Source organism: Eutrema salsugineum, unplaced genomic scaffold (genome assembly GCF_000478725.1).
Source record: "Eutrema salsugineum unplaced genomic scaffold, Eutsalg1_0 scaffold_4, whole genome shotgun sequence".
Taxonomy (NCBI): Eukaryota; Viridiplantae; Streptophyta; class Magnoliopsida; order Brassicales; family Brassicaceae; genus Eutrema; species Eutrema salsugineum.
This window is the reverse complement of record NW_006256686.1, coordinates 13,358,817-13,378,833: the sequence shown is the minus strand read 5'-3', so window position 1 is coordinate 13,378,833 and position 20,017 is coordinate 13,358,817. Positions and strand designations below refer to the sequence as shown.

The window sequence follows — 20,017 nt, the reverse complement described above, 5'->3', positions numbered from 1 at the left end:
AGCAGGGGCCTTCAGAGATGTGTGCGGGATGGTCTCCATCACTCCCAAGTCGCATGCTCAAGTCGGTGTAAATTGCGAGTCTTCATGCGGCTCAGTTCCAAGCTTGGCTAACTCGCATGCTCAAGTCGCACGGTTGTGGACTTAGTATTTTTCTTGCTCGGGAAACTTAGACCTTACCCAGTGATACCTTACTCGCACATCTCAACACGCAGCTCAACCCCCAGGCATTAATCTCCAGGCATTGCGAGTTAACCAAGTCGCAAGACCATCTCGCAGGCTTCAGGTCTTCTTGGACCATTTCACATTCGTGGGAGAGTAACTCCCAAGATACTGGTCTAAATGGTGCGATTCCAACTTCAGTGGACAGAAAACTCATACGTCTTCAACTTTGGTGAAAGAACCTTCGGCGTATGGGGAGTTGAAGGTTCCCTGGAGGGCTCATCTTTGCAGTGCATTGACACGGTCAGAAAGAGGCTTCTAGACATGCGACACTAAGAGTTTTCAAGGCTCTTTGTAGAGGTTATCAATCCTCTGTCTTGTAGTACAAGGGGTTATCAATCCAAACTTGTGAGGGAGACACTAATCTATCTTACATGTGGTCTTAAGTCAAGATGAAAAGGGTAAAGGTTTTAGCTAAACTATTTAACAAGTAAATAAACATGAAAATGAAGCAAAAGATAAGATTTAAACTAAGTAAAGATGCAAGTGATAAGCAAATGATTCGGATGATGATAGTATATGATAAAGACAGAAGCTTTAGACAGGATACTTGACTCGGGTGCTTCCAAGCTAAACTAATGGGTTAATGAATCAGATTTATCAAGCGGTTTCATTTAACTTGAACTCAAAATATGTTAATCTTCTCATGAAAGTATTAAACATCTAAACTGATCCTCTTTCATACCAAAATCCCTTTTGAGAAGCATGAATCAGTCAGCAATAAGATTCGGTCCAATATGTCATTTAAGAGAACAAACTATCACTCTCGCGATGAAAGACTCTTAAACCCTTAACCGAGTGGTTCAGACATTTCTACAAACACTTTTGATGCGAGATATGTCTCAGATCTGAACCTCAAGTGATGTGCTTGGATCCAGCTTAGAGATCTCGGCGGTTAAAGAATGAAACTTGCCAGACTAGACACCTAAACCCACTAATCTATCTTGAAAGCACCCTAATCTACCTATCTAAAGCCGCTTAAACGACTACTCACTGATCATAACGAGCTCACTAAGTCCTTTGCAAGACGTGTAGCTAGTCATGATAAGGAGTTTGTAGCTGGATGATAAAAGAAAATAAAGAAAGAACAAGATTCTGATGCAAAAACGAGATATCGGATTAGATTAATCAGGTTTCACAAAAGAGGCAAGTTCTTTTAGCTAAAAGATGATAAGAGATAAGATGATTAGGTTTTTGGTCCTAAAATGTATTTATAGCAAAGGGAAAGTGTCGCGGGTCAGCCCGGAACAAACCGGGTACTGAGCCGTCTTCTTCGGTCGTTGGGTGAGAGCCACGGTGTGTCGGAGAGTGAAGCCGAGGCTTTGATGCCGAGAGGTGCACGTGAGCAAAGATCGAAATGGGGATCTCGTGAAGAACACGTCAAGAACATGCATGAGCCCTAGTCTTCGATCCATCTTCACTTGTGTGCACTTAAGTCGTCTTGTTCTTGATTCTGGGGTTGTGACAAGGGACCTCGCCATATAATGTCGCGGGGCTTGGTAGTCGAGGGGTTCAGGAGAACAGAGCCCGGCATGCAACGTCGAGGCCATTATACCGAGGTGCATGTTTCGACACTTAGTCGTTTCCAGCTTCATTTCTTACGTGTGCATGCCTTGATCTCAACATGCCGAGGGATCAGTACGAGGTCTAGCCTGAAATACTCTCAAGAGATGAGCCTTGGCTTGAGCAGTGTCGAGGTAACGATGTCGAGGCCTGAGAAAATACTTAGCACGCATCAAACTCATTTGGGCTCATATCGACCAATTTGCCTTCCGGAAGCAGTAACTTTCAGCAAACGACTCCAATTGCTTTGAGACCAGTTCCATAGTCAAGATGACTCATTAAGCTCGAACTTTGGTGAAGAAACCATCGGAGCTTGGGAAGTGGAAGGCTTCCTGGATTGCTCATCTTTGTACAGCATTGGAATGACCGGAAAATACAGCTTTTAGACCGATGTGTACTCCAGAGACGCTATCTTCCAAACCACCGGTCTGAATTGAGTAACTCTAAGTGTTCCGGAAGTTCTTTCACGGAACTCAAACTTTGATGAAGACTGGGCAGGCTGGTTCGGACCGGAAGGGCTCCGTCCCTCGTGATCTTTGAAGTCCGCTGTTTGGTTCTCGGGTGCGCGCAATACTGGTGCGTCCTCCGGAAGCCATATCTTTCTCCCCACTGGTCCGAATTGGATGATTCCAACTGTTCTGGGATTTTTGCTCGATTATCTCCAACTTTGATGCAGACCCCGCCAACTGATTTGGACTGGAAGGTTCTTAATTCAAGCCAAATGAGTGAAGTTTTGATGATTAATGACAACTAAGAATGGAAAAACAAGGATTAAAGCTAATGATCAACTTAAACAAGCAAGTAAATGAGCTAAATGAGATGAGAATGTATGTATGATGATGAGAAAAGTCTTAGACATGATAGTGGATTAGGGTGCCTTTAGTGCTAAACTAGTGAGCTAATGAATCATGTGATCAAGCAAACCATTCAACTTAAACATCATTAATTAAGCTAATCCTCTCATGAAGGTATTAACTCCTATGCTAAAACAGTTTCTAACCTAATCATCATTAGTGAAACATGAATCAACAAGCATTAAAAACCAGTTTAATCTGTCATTTAAGCATGCATATAAACAATCATTCCCATGATGAATAATACTTAAACCTCTAACAACCTTGGTTCAGGCATTTCATCAAACACTTTTGGTGCATAAAATCCCCAGAATCTAGACCACATATGATGTGTATGGATCTAGCATTAAGAACAGGTTGTAGAGAATGGAATATGAATGATCTAACCTCTAAGTTCACTAATCTACCACCTAAGCACCCTAATCTACATATCTAAGACCTTAATATGGGGATTACTCACTAATCATGATCAACACACTAGATCCTTTGCAAGATGTGTTGTTAATCATGATTAGAAGTGTGTAAATGAAGATGGAGATGATAGATTAAGAAGAAGACAGCTTTTAAAAAAAAGATCTCTCAAACTCTCTTGATTAAAACGCCCAAAATCAGATATTTCTCTTCAAAAGATGTTTTCTTACACAAAAGAGGCAAAGAGATTATGGAATAAAGCTTAAGTCTTTGGGATAAAACCCTAAAAACTATATATAGGTCTTTAAACGGACCGGGTAAGCCCAGAACAAACCGGGTCCTGACCCTGCTTTAATGGATAAAATGACGAGTGTGCGAGTTGATCAGGAGCCTCCCAAGTCGCATGCCCAAGTCGCACAGCCAAAGAAGCAGTCTTGTGAGCATTAAGTCCCTTAGTCTCAGCCGCATGCCCATCTAGGTGTGTTTTGCGAGTCTTCATGCGGTTCAGTCTTCTTCCTCTTCAACTCGCATGACCAAGACAAAATCTGGGGAGAATATGTGTGCGACTTTGTCCTCCTTTAGTCCCAAGTCGCATGCCTAACTTGCACAGCCAAAGAAAGAAGCTTGAACGAGATAGAACCCATGTAAGCTCAGCCGCATTACTCTCTCGGTATGATTTGCGAAACTTCATGCGGCTTAGTTCTCTTTGCTACTTAACTCGCACGACCATGTAGCAGGGGCCTTCAGAGATGTGTGCGGGATGGTCTCCATCACTCCCAAGTCGCATGCTCAAGTCAGTGTAAATTGCGAGTCTTCATGCGGCTCAGTTCCAAGCTTGGCCAACTCGCATGCTCAAGTCGCACGGTTGTGGACTTAGTATTTTTCTTGCTCGGGAACCTTAGAACTTACCCAGTAATACCTTACTCGCACATCTCAACACGCAGCTCAACCCCCAGGCATTAATCTCCAGGCATTGCGAGTTAACCAAGTCGCAAGATCATCTCGCAGGCTTCAGGTCTCCTTGGACCACTTCACATTCGTGGGAGAGTAACTCCCAAGATACTGGTCCAAATGGTGCGATTCAAACTTCAGTGGACAGAAAACTCAGACATCTTCAACTTTGGTGAAAGAACCTTCGGCGTTTGGGAAGTGGAAGGTTCCCTGGAGGGCTCATCTTCGCAGTGCATTGACACGGTTAGAAAGAGGCTTCTAGACATGCGTCCATTTCAGAAATGTTATCTTCTTGCTCATAACTCTGAATTGAATGATCTCAAACGTTCTCGAAAGAGGACTCAAATGTCTCGGATCTTGATGAAGTCCTTGGAGACTGATTCGGTCTGGAAGTCCATCGTCCTTCGCATTCTTCGGAGCTCATCGGGTCGGTCCAAAACGGCAGCGAGACAGGCGTGCCTTCCGACGAGCTTAACTCTCTTCTCACGGCTCCAAATCATATGATTCTACCTTCTATGTAACCATGATCCAATCCTCTCCAACTTTGATGAAGCATGCGACAGCTTAATCGACCGGCAAGACCTTCGGGTAATGAGATTTCTGAGATGTGTCTTTACCCAAAAATTTTGGCCGATAAACCTTAGCAGCGGTACGCGTTTTGGCCGAGGGGCTCACTCGCGGTACATGAAAATTGCCGATAAAAGTTGCCTGCGGTACGTGAGAATCGCCGAGAATCTCCAAAAACCCCTTTTCACCATCTTTCAAGTCCTGATCGCCATTCCTCTTCCTGGATCCACCTTTTCAACTCCAAATAGCTCCAATTACACCTGATAAACACTCCAAACATGCAAAGACTCATTGGGACCTAATGCAACTTCTAAGTCCTAAAAAAAACCCTAAAGACCTAAAATGCATGAAATAAGATATGATTTGAAATAAAATATACAACCTAAATGATGCAAATTATGAACATATCATGCGCGCATATCCTTAATATGTCCGAAACTTATAGGAAGCCTCTAAACTATCTAGATCTTAAGGACCAAACAAACATTCCTACACCTCCTAAAAACACAGCCGCAGCAATAAATGATCCTTGGAGCGAGCTTAAAGCCCCTCAAGTCGAGCTTAAACCTCTTCCCGTCGGACTTAAGTACACTTTTCTTGGACCAAATGCTGTTGTTTGAACTGAGAAACCACAATGCTGTTGTTTGAACTGAGAAAGCACAGAAAAGCCTTAGGATATTCACTTGATGACATACCTGGAATCTCTCCAGATCTTTGTATGCATAAGATTAATCTAGAGGATAATGCTAAAAACTCAATCAAAATTCAAATGAGACTTAACCCTAATCTCATGGATGTTGTCAAGAAGGAGATTATGAAGCTTTTAGAAGATGGAATAATATTTCCTATCTCAGATAGCACTTGGGTTAGCCCAGTTCATGTTGTCCCGAAGAAAAGAGGAGTCACTGTTATTATAAACGATAAAGATGAAATGATCGCTACAAGAACTGTCATTGGACATCGTATGTGCATCGATTATCGGAAACTGAACGCAGCAACTAGGAAAGATCATTTTCTACTTCCATTTTATAGATTAAATTCTAGAAAGGTTAGCTAATCACCCCTACTATTGCTTCCTTGATGGATACTCCAGATTTTTCCAAATACCTATTCGACCGGAGGATCAAGAAAAAACGACATTCACTTGACCATATGGCATGTTCGCTTACCGACGTATACCTTTTGGATTGTGTAATGCACCTGCGACCTTCCAGCAGTGCATGATGTCGATCTTCACAGATTTTATCGAAGATTTCATGGAAGCATTCATGAAGGATTTATCGGTCTATGGATCTTCTTTTGAAAAATGCCTAGGCAACCTTGGTAAAGTTTGATAAACACCCGATTTTAACCTATTTTCACCATTAATTTCAAATGCTTTTTCAAAATTTTTAGTCAGTTTTAGGAACTTTTATTATCATTTCCATTTATTTGGAGTTTCAAGGCTCTTTTCAGGAAACTTAGGGAAAATGATGGCAAAATGGAAGAAATCCACATTTTTAGCTCAGAGTCAGACCGTCAGAAGTTCAACCTCAAATGAAGACTTTCTCACCGTCTGATCCAGCTCAAATTTGGATACAATCAAGAGGAGATAACCAGTTTTCCATAGCACTTTACATCACAAAGATCCAACGGTGCAATTCAAAAGATACATGGAGAACAAGTTGACCCAGTTCACCGGTCCCGGAAGACTCTCACCCGCGGGAAACACATGTTCTACCTGTCCTTGAAGACTCTCACCCCCGGTGGACCTTAGGACGTGCCACAAGGCCCAACATCAAATCCCACTTTGCCATTTCTCTTCAGAGAAGCCCTAAATGAGATCTGGAAGACCTTAGGACCTATAAATACATTGTTTAGCAGCTCTAAACGGGTGTGTGCTCCTGTAATGAGATTTTGAGCCACCAAATTTCTAGGGTTAGGCGATGGAGATGGAGATTCTTCCCCAGATCCATTGTTCTTTCTCCTTTTTATCTTATTAACTTTTCTGTTTCATTCTTTTGCATTCTTTTATGTCTTTCATCATTCATTGCATCATGTAGATTAGTCCCAGAGAGTCAAGTTGTTTGAAGATATCGACAAGCATATATATCGATTAGGATTTCTATTGTTCTACACCATATTCTGGATCTCATCTCTTCTAAGTTGTTCATAAAGCATGAGAGTAGATTCATGACCTATTCTCTGAGCCTAGGATCGATCAGAGCCACGAGAGTGTTGTATCAGATCATCCGAACCTAGCTTCAGAAGAACATAGTCGGTATAGGAGTCGAAAGCTACCTATAGAGAAGATGTGAGTAGACGAATTCGATGTCTAATGCATGATCTTAAGTTTAGCATGAGAGCGAAAGTTAATTGCTAGATCTAAGTGATTAGTTGATTAAGGTGACGACAGTTGGTTAATCATACATCTGTCTATTCTAGTTCAATGCAGATTCTCAGAAACAGATGAAGATAAATCGCCCGGAAGCTAATTGGAAATACCATCATACTTCGCTTAGAGTAAACCGGAGAAGTCTCAATCGCTACCTATGAGTTTAAGAGTCTTTAGTTTGAGTCGATATGCTTTAGATGTTCTTTTAACAATTCATCCTGCATTGCATTTCTTGTGAATATTAGATTAGGTTTAGTTTAGGATCTTAACCAAAAACCCCAAAACTTTTATTGGTTTATGACTTTGCTTACTTCCCAGTTTGTTGTTTCTCGCAGATTAGACATCCTCCCTGTGGATCGACACCCTAAGTCCTACAACGTACATCTGTGCACTTGCAGACACTAGGGTTTTATAAATTTAAAACTTTTGGAGGACCAACGGGCTTGTTAAAAACAACCCTAGGCCCGCAAGCCCATCAAAGTTCTGCAAGATGTGATGATAAGAACTTAGTACTAAATTGGGAAAAATGTCACTTCATGGTACGAGACGGATTCGTGCTTGGGCACAGAATTTTGGGAAAAGGGTTGAAGTTGACAAAGCAAAAATCAAAGTCATGAAAAGCCTACAACCCCTTACAAATGTGAAAGGAATTCGTAGTTCTTCCCATCACCATTTAGCATCCTCCCGCTTCTTCCTGAATCGATCCGATTCATTCCCGACAGCATCCCAGATCTAGGTAAGTTCTCTTTAACTTACCTTTTTCGAACTATCTATGCACTTTTCTCATCCAATCTCGACTTTTTTTTTCACACTGAGGACAGAGTGATTTAAGTCTAGGAGAGGATTTCATCCTTTTCTAGCCACTTTTCTTTTATGAGTCTTGCATTATCTACATTTTTTGCATTTTCCCTAGAGTTTTTTAAAAACTGTTTTCAAAAAAAAATTGTTTTAAAGGGAACGGTGAACATAGATCGATGATAGTTGACTGTGTGATTTTAGACTATTCCTAGTGACATGCTAATTCGTGATTTAAGACTAGACTAGGCGGTAACTAAGCACATTTGAAATGAAGTACCCTAAAGGAATTTGAATGATTTCGATTCAGATGAAGGAATACACTAGCTCTGTTTTATCTGGACTTAACATTGACTTAATTTTCTCATCGAAGCATTAGATCAGGGAAACGAATCATACATTCAGGACTACTTTATCTTTTTACCATTCTTTGTTGATCCTGAATGGCTAGTTCATCTTTAGCTAGTTTCCAACCTAACCTAACCTCTTTCAAACCAGATGTATTCTTGTTTTTCATTGTCCTATATGCAGATATGTGCAAAAACGTCGGAGAGAAAGAGGATCAACGCAGTTTTCAGTCACTGAAGACGGAAACCTGCGAGTTCACCGGCATGATTTAACAAAGAAGAATAATTGGTTTGCCTCTGAAAAATTGCCAAACATTGGTACATTTTCGTCCCTTAGACTCTCTCTCTTAATAAAAGGTTGTTTTTCCTTTCAAAAAAATCCCAAAAAAGAAGAAAATAAAACAAAAATAAGAAGGGAAAAGAAACAAAAACCTTAGAGAGTCTAGGAGGACCGAATTTTATCCATGAGGCAAGGATTTAGTTTGATTATTTGGAGTTTTGGAGATCAACTTTCTGATTCCCGGAAAAGATCTAAGTCTGGAAAAGCTGTTTTCAACAAAGGAGGAAAAGTTATGCAACAACATGTGGCAAAGAAGAAGTGACTGAAAATTGCGGATATCAACAAGTCCACTCTCTCTTGCGTTTTTTAAATAATATCTTGCATCCTCCAAATCTTCATGTAACCTGAAACACTTTAACTCCACCACTTAAATAGCCCTTAATACCGTCTACCCTGAATGATGTCTTTGATGAGAATTCACTATTGCACTTAATGAATGTAGAGAGCTAGTTGGCTGGAATCGAGATTTAGATTGTTTAAGTTTTGCATGACGGAAAAAGTGGACTAGTGTCTTTTGTGTCTTGGTTAGAATTTTCTAGACTAAGTTGTGATTGTTGTACGATCTACAGTCATAGTTTAGAGGTTCATGTCTCTGAGATTTGTGCATTTCCAATTTTCGTTTTCACTTCACCTGATTTGATTTTTGCTTTGTTTGAGGACAAACAAAGGTTTACGTCTGGAGAGTTGATAAAACCGTATTTCGACCATTTTTATGAATCGTTTTTAAATACTTTTTCAATGTTTTTTATTTTTTTAAGTTTTTTTATCATGATTTTCTAGTATTTGTAGTTTCAAGACTCTTTTCAGGAAACTTAGGAAAAATCTTAGCAAAATGGATAGAAGACTATATTTTCAGCTCAGAGTCAAACCGTCAGAAGTTCACCCTAAAATGAAGACCTTCTCACCGTCTGATCCATCTCAAATTTGGAGACCTTAAATATAGAACAAAAAGCTTTTCATCACACTTGAAATCAAGACAATCCAACGCTTCAATCAAAAGATACGTGAAAAGCAAAATATCATGTCAACAAGCCGACAAGCAATCCCGACCGCGTCCAGCACCCAGTTTACACCGGTCACATCTCGTCTGACTGCGGAGGTTGGTCTGTTAGGCCTAGAAGCCCATTTCCAAGTCTAAATAGATTCCTTCATTTGGAGAAACCCTAAGTGACGTCCAAAAATGATTTGAGCACTATAAATACATGTTTTATGAACCCTAAACCGTATGTTAGGATGTGTTATTTTATTTTAAGTTTTTTTCTTAGTAATTTTAGGTTTAGGGAGATTTAGATCTGTCTCTTCAACCCTCTTTGTTTCTTTTCAATATCGATTTTCATTCAGCCTTTCATTATTATGTTTTTGCTTTATTTAATCATGTCTGAGTAGTTTTATTGTTGGGTTTAAGAGAATTTTTGATGGGGACATATATGTTCGATGAGGATTCCATTAGCTATTTAAGCCGAATCCTATAACGTTTTCTTCTAAACTTATTTTTAATGCATGGGAGTATAACCTGAGCTATAATATGATTTAGGTTCGTAGTGTTGCAGAAGTTTTCATTAGGAGCCAGATCTAGTTTGAGAAGAGCAATTTCTGCCATAGGAGTGGAAACCTACCTATGGGTGAGCTGTGAATGATGACGAGTCTTAAGCAAGCTTACATATTTCCCCTTCTGGGGCCAGAGTGAAAACCTACTGGTCAGAGTTGTGAGAGATAGTTGGTTATGATCACGAGAGTGACGTAGTCATACATTCACTCAACTTCTAAAAGTTTTAGCTATGATCTTTTAAATTACTTTTTAGCAATGTTTTAAATCGTTCATCCCTGGAGATAATTTCTCTGAAAACTCAGCGTGTTGCCTTTATAAGTTTACACCGATTTTCATCTTTTAGTCATTAGGTTATTTTTCAATCCCAGCCGATTTTCATTCGAGTTTTAGATGAGGTTTTCTTTAGTTTTTCCAGCCGATTTTCTTAAGTAATTTTCCTTTTCCCGTTTAGTTTAGAATTTACGTTTTAGTGACACCCCAAAACCCCTTTAAAATTTGACCAGTTCTAGACTTCCTTACTTCATATTTCTTTCAAATGCTTTTGCAGAAAAAGATGCTCTTTCTCTCTAGATTCGATCCCTAAGTACTATAATCGATTAGCTGTGCACTTTCGGATTTATTGATTTCTATTAGGGTAAAAATTGTTCCCAAACCCACACCGCATCATAAATCTGGGATGTTATGAGGTAAAAGTAAAGGCAATTAAAAACGAAAGCAAATAAAAGCTAGTAATAAGCGAATAAATCAAAAGCGAATGGAAGCAGGTAATAAGCGAATGAAAACCAAGGCTGTAAACAATGGAAAACAAACGTTGGGCTCAAGGGGTTTTGCAGGGATTCATGGACTAAGCTATGTCAATTTTAAGCATATGATAAAGGTAATCAACTATGTATGTTCTAGAACTCGAGGCACGGAAGTATGAATAGCCTACTTTTGCAGCACTAGACAACTATCTCTCACAACCGTGATCAGTAGGTCTCCACTCTGATCCTGGAAGGGAGAAGATGCAATAGCAGAACAAGACTCATCAACATTCACAACTCAACTACAGGTAGGTTTCCACTCCTATAAAATAATTGCTCGTTGCACCCTAGTTCAGACAATCAACGAAAGCTTTCGCAACATATCATATCAGATCGGCTTCTAAGTGGCCAGCAAAGAATCACTCAGTAAAATCAAAGGCAAACGAAGAACATCTAGAAGATTAATAACCCTAAATCTATTGATTCATAAGCAAAGACACACGAAATTCCCTTTGAAAAATTCTTTTAAACCCAACTAGGAAACTACTCAAACATATTGTAAACAATCATCACAGAGTATTGAAAGTTGTAGGATATTAAAGAAAACAGGGAAGAATAACGAAAAACAGAGTCAACGGCGGAGGCGCGATGATGCTTTCCTTCGGTGGCTCCTCCTTCCAAAACGGCGGCCTCTCTCTCTCTAGGGTTTGTGAGTCTCACACGAAAATCTAAGTACACCCCTTTATAAAGACCTAAAGGAGGTATTTATAGCTTCTGGAGTTGTCCTGGACACTTATGCCGAGGTCGTGATGGTCCCACCCACGGGGGAATAGGTGTTGGCCGCGGTCCTGGCTCGTGACTCTCTTCCGGAACTGCATTTTCTGTCATTCTTGCATCGAGAGTATCTGAAGATCTAACCGTTGGATTGTCTCCAAACCAAGTGCATTAGAAAGCTGGTTTGATCCTCTATGTTGTATCAAATTTTGGGGGTGATCAGACTGTGATAAGGTCTTCATCGCTTATCATACTTCTGACGGTCTGCATTTATCCAAAATTGCTCATTTGTTCCAAATTGCATATCTTTTGCCCAAGTTTCCTGAAAAGTATTTTGAAACTCTAAAACATTGAAAACACTTTAAAAACCATTGAAAACAGAGTTAAAACACCTGCATAAAGTTGTCAAAAATATGGTGTTATCAACTCCCCCATACTTACCTTTTTGTTTGTCCTCAACCAAACTTAGATCAAGTCAGGAAAGAATTTTTTTTTAAAATCGCAGGAACTAGACAATATCTCAGTGACCGTCCTTCTAAACCACAACTTATCGTGAAACATCTATTTAGATCTAGTCTAGAAAATTCTCACCAAAATACAAGTGAAACTAGTCCGTTAATCTATCATGCGAAAATCTAGACACTTAGTTCTAACTTCCAGTCAACTAGCTCTCTACATTCATTAAGTGTAATAGTGAATTTTCATCAAAGACATTATTCAGGGTAGACGGCGTTTGGCATTAAAGGCTTTTTAAGTGGTGGAGTTAAAGTGTTTCGGGTTACCTGAAGAATCTATAGGATGCAAGATATTTTTCAAAACCGCAAGAGAGAGAAGGACATGTTGGTGATCGCAAGTTTTCAGTCACTTCTCCTTTGCCAAATGTTGTTGCATAATCTTTCCTCATTTGTTGTGAACAGTTGTTCCCCCAGACTTAGATCTTTTCCGGGAATCATAAAGATAATCTCTAAAACTCAAATAATCGAATCAAGCTTGCCTCAAGTATAGAATCCGATTCTCCTAGACTCTCTAAGGTTTTAAATTTCCTTCCTTTCTTTTTTTCTCCCTTTTTTTTTTGAAAAGAGGAAACAACCTTTAATAGAGAGAGAGTCTAATGGACGAACTTGTACCAAGATTTTGAAATTTTTCCAAGGCAAACTGAGTTTTCTCCTTTTGTTGAATTGTTCCAATGAAATTGCAAGTCTTTGTCTTCAGTGACCGAAAACCGCATTGGTCCTCATTCTCTCCGACGTTTTTGCACATATCTGCATATAGGACAATGAAAAACAAGAGTGTATGTGGTTTGAAAGAGGTTAGGTTCGGTGAGGAACTAGCTAAAGATAAACTAGCCATTCAGGATCAACAAAGAGTGGTAAAAGGTAAAGGAGTCCTGAATGTATGATTCGTTTCCCTGATCTAATGCTTCAATGAGAAAATTAAGTCAAAATTAAGTTCAGATAGAATGAGCTAGTATATCCTGTCAGAAAGAATCTCCATGAATAGAAGTCCTCTGGTGGGAGTTTGTAGTGCAAGTATTCTAGCTACTGCCTAGTCTAGACCTAAGTCGCAAAAACGAAGAAATAGCGTAGAAGCACACTGGTCTAAATCATCATAGTATTGTTTATTGTGTTCCTGGTTTGAAAAAATTTTGAAAAACATTTTGAAAATGATTTTTGAAAAATTTTATGAAAAAGTTGTCGGGAAAAATTTTATGTAAAACATTTTGAAAAACTTTTTGAAAAATTTATGTGTCTAAAACAAACTCAAAACAAATCAAATTTCGTTAGTAGCGGATGAACATCCTCCCCTAGACTTATTTCACACTGTCCCTAGTGTGATAAATCTTAGAAAGAATGGTAAAGAAAATAGAAAAGTTGAACTGTTTAAGAGTATTTATTGTGCTGGAGAGTGCTGCTCGTCTTTTGTATCTATTCTTCCTTATTGAAAGTCTGAAATTAAATAAAACAAAAGCAAAGCAATGAAATAGAAAATAAAGGTCAAAGGGAAATAAATAAAATACCAAGTGGGTTGCCTCCCACTAAGCGCTTGTTTCAAGTCGTTAGCTTAACACTGTTGCTCGATTAAACTTAACCAGGATTGTGACACTCCTTGATCTCATCATTGGCCGATGATGGATCAATCAAAAGCATCACTTCTCTTTCGTCTTCTCTTTCTTCATCCAGATATGGCTTTACACGCTGTCCATTCACTGTAAATGAATTTCCGGTTTGGTTCCACAGGACGATGGCTCCATATGGTTTGACTTCCTTTATCGTGAAGGGTCTTGACCATCTTGAACCACTACAAGAAAAACACCGTTTTACAACGGCCAAAATTGTCGCTAGTTCGTCGTAATAGGGCTATTACGACAAACTACCGACGATTTCCAAATCGTCGTAAACTCATCGTCGTAATAGATAAATCGTCGTATAATCTAAGACGGTTTATTTTCGTCGTAACATCGACGGAAAAAGATCGTCGTAAACGCGTCGTACAGTTTATGACGCCTTTACATCGGATTGCCTCGATTTGGTCTTCGACTGAAACCGTCGTTAAAAGTCGACGTAGGATCGTCATAAAATATACGACGCAAGTTTCATCGTAATTCAATCGTAAAATATTTTATCATTTCGTCGTAAAACTGTCGTAAAACACGGACGTATATTCGTCGTATTAGTCGTCGTATAATTTTGTCGTAACTTCGTCGTACATGTTACGACGAATAACGATTTAATAAAATAGTAATTATTCTACTACGACGATTATACGACGTTTTGTATAATTGAAATTAAAAAAAAAATTAAATTCAAATTAAAATTTAAATTAACAAAAAGAATTAATTTACAATTTTAATTTTAATTAAAATTCAAATAAAAATTAATTCTAGTAATTACAAAAAAAAACCTAAAGATCTAGATCTAAATCTAAACATCTGGTTCAGTCAGATCTACGCAAGTGTCCTGTTGCAGTGGAACATCCTCAACCCCTAAAATCTTGCCCCTCGGAGCCACTTTAACTACAGCTAACCATGAGATTCTTGTTGATCGAACTCGAGCGTATGGCAGAAATATTACCTGTTCTGCTTGAGAAGCTAATATAAATGGCTCAAACCTGTTGTACCGTCGTGATTTGTTCACGTCAACAACTCCAAACTTGTTTAGACGTACCCCTCTTCCAACAGTTGGATCAAACCAATCACATTTGAAGAGAACAGTTTTCAGCCTTAATAATCCAGGATACTCCACTTCAATTATTTGTTGCAGAACTCCATAAAAATTTATTTCACCCCTCACACAAACTCCATAGTTAGTTGTCACCCGCTTTGCACCGTGACGATATGTGTGAAAAACATAGCCCCAAGTGAAATACATGGAGGCTGTAGTTATTTTTGCCATCGGACCTAGTAGTAACTCATGGAACCATGTTGGAAATTCATCCGGATCATTCGGGTCTACCTAATAAGAAAAAACTTTCTTTAATTTCTTGATTTTGCATGGAACAATGTTGGAAAATCATCCGGATCATTTGGATATATACGTACTTGCGCTTTTAACCACTGGGCATAGTGTTGATCTTTACGATCATTGATTTCAGTTTCAAAAACCCCAGATATGCATTCTTTAACCTCATCAACGAATGTGCTGAGAAAACAACAAATATAATACTGATTACAGATATATATATATATATATAAATATATTATTCTTCTGTAATTTAAAAAGTACCTTTCGAACGATGACAACTCTTCGCAATTAAGCAGGATATACGTATGTGCACTGTGATAATCTTTTTCATTCGACCACCAAACTTCTTTTAGTTTTCCACTAAGACGTTCGATTGGCGAGAATATGTCAGGTACACCCTCAACTGCATATGTTTGGCCAACTCCTCCATCATCATATCGACGAGTAGCTCTTTTGCGTGTTTGTACTTTCGGTGCAAAATAGTACGAAGTGAAGTGCGAAGTGTCTTGCGTCAAGCTTCCCGCCACAATTGAGCCTTCCACTTTAGCTATGTTTTTGGCTTTACCCTTAAGATGCTTCATGAAACGCTCGAACGGATACATCCACCTGTACTGAACTGGTCCACCGAGCTCTGCTTCGTGAGGGAGATGAACAGGAAGATGTTCCATAACATCAAAAAATGATGGTGGGAAGATCTTTTCCAAATTGCACAACAAGATTGGAATATTCGATACCAGTTGTGATATTACATCAACTGATAATGTTCGTGTACTAAGAAACCAAAAAAAGGCACCAATGCCTCCAACAGCTTCATGGACATTTTTGGGCAAGAGTTCAGCAAATGCAAATGGAAATAATCGTTGCATAAACACATGGCAGTCATGACTTTTCATCCCTGCAAACTTTACCCCCTTCTAAACAGATTTAGAAAGATTAGAAACATACCCATCAGGAAATTTAACGCCAGAAGAAACCCATCTGAACAATGCTGACTTTTGATCTGCACTCAACCGAAATACAGGAACTGGTGCTTTCCCGTTTTGCAGTATATGCAACTCACTTCTGTTGCATAAATCAGGCAAGTCCAATCTTGACTTACCATTGTCTTTTGTTCTTCCCGCTACGTTTATAACTGTATGCATGATGTTATCAAAAAAGTTTTTTTCAATGTGCGTGACATCAAGATTGTGTCTGAGCAGATGATCTTTCCAATAGGGTAGTTGCCAAAAGATACTTTTCTTGTGCCAGTTATGATGAACTCCATAACCTTCAGGCATATTTGCAGGAGTGTGCCAGTTTCCCCCACGCATTACTGTTTCCTCTGCCCCCCAATGCTCGATTTGCGCATGTATATCAGCTCCTGTTAAATTTACTAGTGGAGGGACATGTACACTTTTGTTCTTCATAAATAACCTCTTGTTCCTCCGATATGGATGGTTATCCGGTAAAAATCTCCGGTGATAATCAAACCAACAAGTTTTTATACCATATTTTAGCTGAAACGCATCAGTTCAATGAAGACAATAAGGACAAGATAACCTCCCATGTGTAGTCCATCCTGATAGCATACCATAAGTGGGGAAATCATTTATTGTCCACATAAGCACAGCCCGCATAGTAAAATTTTTTCCCGTAGAACAGTCATATGTGCGAACGCCGGTATACCATAACTGATTCAACTCATGTATGAGTGGCTGCAGAAATACATCGAGAACTCGCTTCGGATGATTGGGACCTGGAACCAAAATACTTAGGAAAAGAAATTTCCTTTGCATGCACAAATCTGGAGGAAGGTTATAAGGAGTTAGGATTATTGGCTATAATGAATATTGTCTACCAGACATACCAAATGGACTAAAACCATCAGTGCACAGACCAAGATAGATATTCCGTTTGAACTTAGCAAAATCTGGGTATACCATATTGAAGTGTTTCCATGCCTTTGCATCTGATGGATGAACAACTTCTCCATCTACTTGTGTATGTTCTGCATGCCATCTCATTGATGCAGCTGTCCTTTCAGATTGATAAAGCCATTTTAACCTATCAGTTATAGGGAGATACCACATACGTTGGTACGGTATCCTTTTACGCCCACCAGTTTGCGGCCTGTATCTTGGTTTTTGGCAAAATCGACATTCCTCCAACTGATCATCATCTTTCCAAAATATCATACAATTGTCAACACATACATCTAGGCAAAGCAAGGAATCTGAAGTGTAATGAGCTCAGTCTTCAAAACACCTCCCATGTTGGCTCTAGAGAAAATCGTGTGTGCTAAGGATGCGGCTATGTGCGACCACCACTTCAAATTTGATTTTTATGAAGCATGAAGAATCCAACTTTCAAAAATCTCAATTCCTCTAAAGCTAGGTGCTAAAATCGATTTTTAGATAACCTAAATGGATAATCTATCATCCTTAAGCTATTTCCTCCATCAATAGACCAAGATTTTGGGTTTTTAAAGAAAACCCTAAGTTCAAAATCGAGTAAGAATGGTGAGTTTGAGGTTCATACCTTGCTGGAAAGAGAGAATTGATGGCAGAATTGAAATCAGCTTCGAAAAAGAGTGAGGTTTGAGCCAAAAATCTCTTTAAAAGCTTAAAAATTGAAAAATGAGTTCTTTCTCCTAAATCTCTAAGTTTTTTTGGATAAGAAGAGAAGAAAGAGTTTTGATCCAAAAATTTTGTTTCTTTTCTTTAAAAAGCGTTTTTGAAACAAAAACGGAAAATTTCTGGAAATTTTTAAGTTTACGGGAACTTACCTTTTTCTTGTTTGCACATTAGGAAAGTTTAAAACTTACGGAGGATCTTTTCGGGTTTTACCGGGAACATTTCGGGAAACACCGAGAATCACCAAAAAACGTCACAAATCCGAGACATCACCTCAACGACCAACGGCCGCGGTCAGGAGACGCGCGACCGCGGTGGATGAGGGCTCGGCCGCGGTCGCATTCACGGTGCCGCGGTCGATGCACCTTTTGCCGCGGTCCCGTCAGTTGCGACCGCGGATCTTCCTCCTGCGGCCTATTTTTCAATCTTCTCGTCTTTGCCGGGCCGAGCAGCTAAAGACCTACCTTTTTCTCTTTGGTTTTTCTAATTTTCTGATTTTTTTGTGTTTTTTTTTATAAAATACCTAAAACTTAAAAAGAAAAAGAAAGCATAAATTCTAAAATAGAAAAGAAAACTAAAAGAAAGAGTACCTAAATGGGTTGCCTCCCATTAAGCGCTTTTGTTTTAAGTCGTTAAGCTCGACGTAAGCATGATGAATCAGGCTGATTTGAATGGCACTCCACTTGATGTGCCTTTATCAATTCCGGTTGGTGGAGGTTTTACTTCTTCCCCTTGAAGAGAAATCTTCTTACCTTTAATCTTCTTTCGGACCTTAATGTTGTTCAGAACCCTTTTTGTGTTTTCGATCAGCTCCTGGATTTGGTCCTCACTAGTTTCTGTTGCATCTGGTGGAATGATGATTTTGATCTTTGCAAAAGCTTTCGGCTTCTCCTTTTCTTTCTCTTTTGGCTTGTTTCCTTTGCTTGGAAATTCATCTAAGATAGTAGGATAGTACCTTTTTCTGTCCACATTGAGGAAAACAGCACGCCGGTTTGCATGATCGATTATTGCTCCTACCGTAGCTAGGAATGGCCTCCCGAAAATGAGTGGCCTCTCCTTGTCTTTATCCATCTCCAGGACTTGGAAATCTGCTGGAACAATCTTATCTCCCACTAGAACTTGTAGGTCATGAATCGCCCCTTCAGTATCTTTTTGAGATGAATCTCCAAAGATAACCTTAACCGTCGATGTCCTTAAGGTTTTTATGCCCAATTTTTTGGCAAATGTCTTAGACATGATGTTGACATTGGCTCCGGAATCGTACAAGCAGTCTGTAAACTTGATTCCTAAAATGAAACACTGGAAAACAAAACGTCCCGGATCATCGGCTTTGGTAAGCCTTTGAAACGGTGATCGTTCGGGTACCTTAAACGGTGGCTGCTTAGGATCGATATCCTTGTACAGTGGTACAAAGATCGGGATTTCTTCTTCCTTTCCATCGGTTCCGGACTCTTCTTTGGGCAATGTGGTTATGGCGTTGCAAAACTTCTTAGGGTTATCTTCAACTCTTCCTGGAAGAACTCCACTTTGCCTCTTCATAGAGTCGGCTGTTTGGGCAACCTGCACATCTAATTTTTTTACGTGCGAAGATAAAGATTCAAACTTACCATTCAGATCATTGTACATGCAGTCCACATTCACGTTCACGTCTTTAGATGCTTTTTCGTTCGTCATAACGAGTTGTTGGATTGACTGTTCAAGTCTACCGATTTGTGAAGCTAGATGGTTCGTCGTGACTCCCTGCTGTTGTACGAATTGATTGTTAAAATTCGTACCTTGGTAGTTATATGGCTGTCGCGGTTGGTATGGTACTATTCCTCCAAAGTTTCCGCCTTGAAACTTGTTTTGAAATGATTTTTGCTGAGGTGGATAGTACTGATCTTGAGGATTCTCCACATTTGGATTGCGGTAAGAGAGATTGTTGTAATTTGCATTCCGGAAGTTGTTGTTGAAGTTGTTGTTGGAGCGATTTTGGTATGGCACTAGTGCTCCTACGTAGTTCACATCTTCTTCTTGAAATGCTTGATTAATGTGATCGATATCACTAGGTCCTTCATCTTCTGCGCCATTGTTGGTTTCACAAGCATGGATCGGGCGATTGTTGCTCCTCAGAAGCTGGCTCACCATGTTCTTCAACTCGGTTATCTCCTTGTTGTCTGTTCCGGCTTGCTTCATCGATCGATCATATTCAGGACAATCATTGCTATTGGCTTGAGCCAAATTCTCGATGAGGGCTCTTCCTTGAGTTATCGTCTTTTGCCCAAAATCTTCATTGCTAGCTGTATCAAGTGAAAGTTTGTATTTTGGTTGCAAACCTCGATAAAATGTGCTCAGCAAGCTTGATCCATGAAATCCATGATGAGGGCAATCACGTTCATACTCCTTAAAACGTTCCCAAGCTTCATAGAAAGATTCAGTTGGCCCTTGTTGAAAGGTTGAGATCTTCGTTCTCAAATT

At 39.4% G+C, this 20,017-nt stretch overlaps 1 non-coding gene across 1 annotated transcript; it reads left to right on the top strand.

The window, feature by feature from the left end:
• Window positions 1-19,910: 19,910 nt before the first annotated feature.
• Window positions 19,911-20,017, top strand: LOC112084795. The gene has a single exon (XR_002898455.1). It is a non-coding gene; the product is annotated as a small nucleolar RNA R71 (small nucleolar RNA).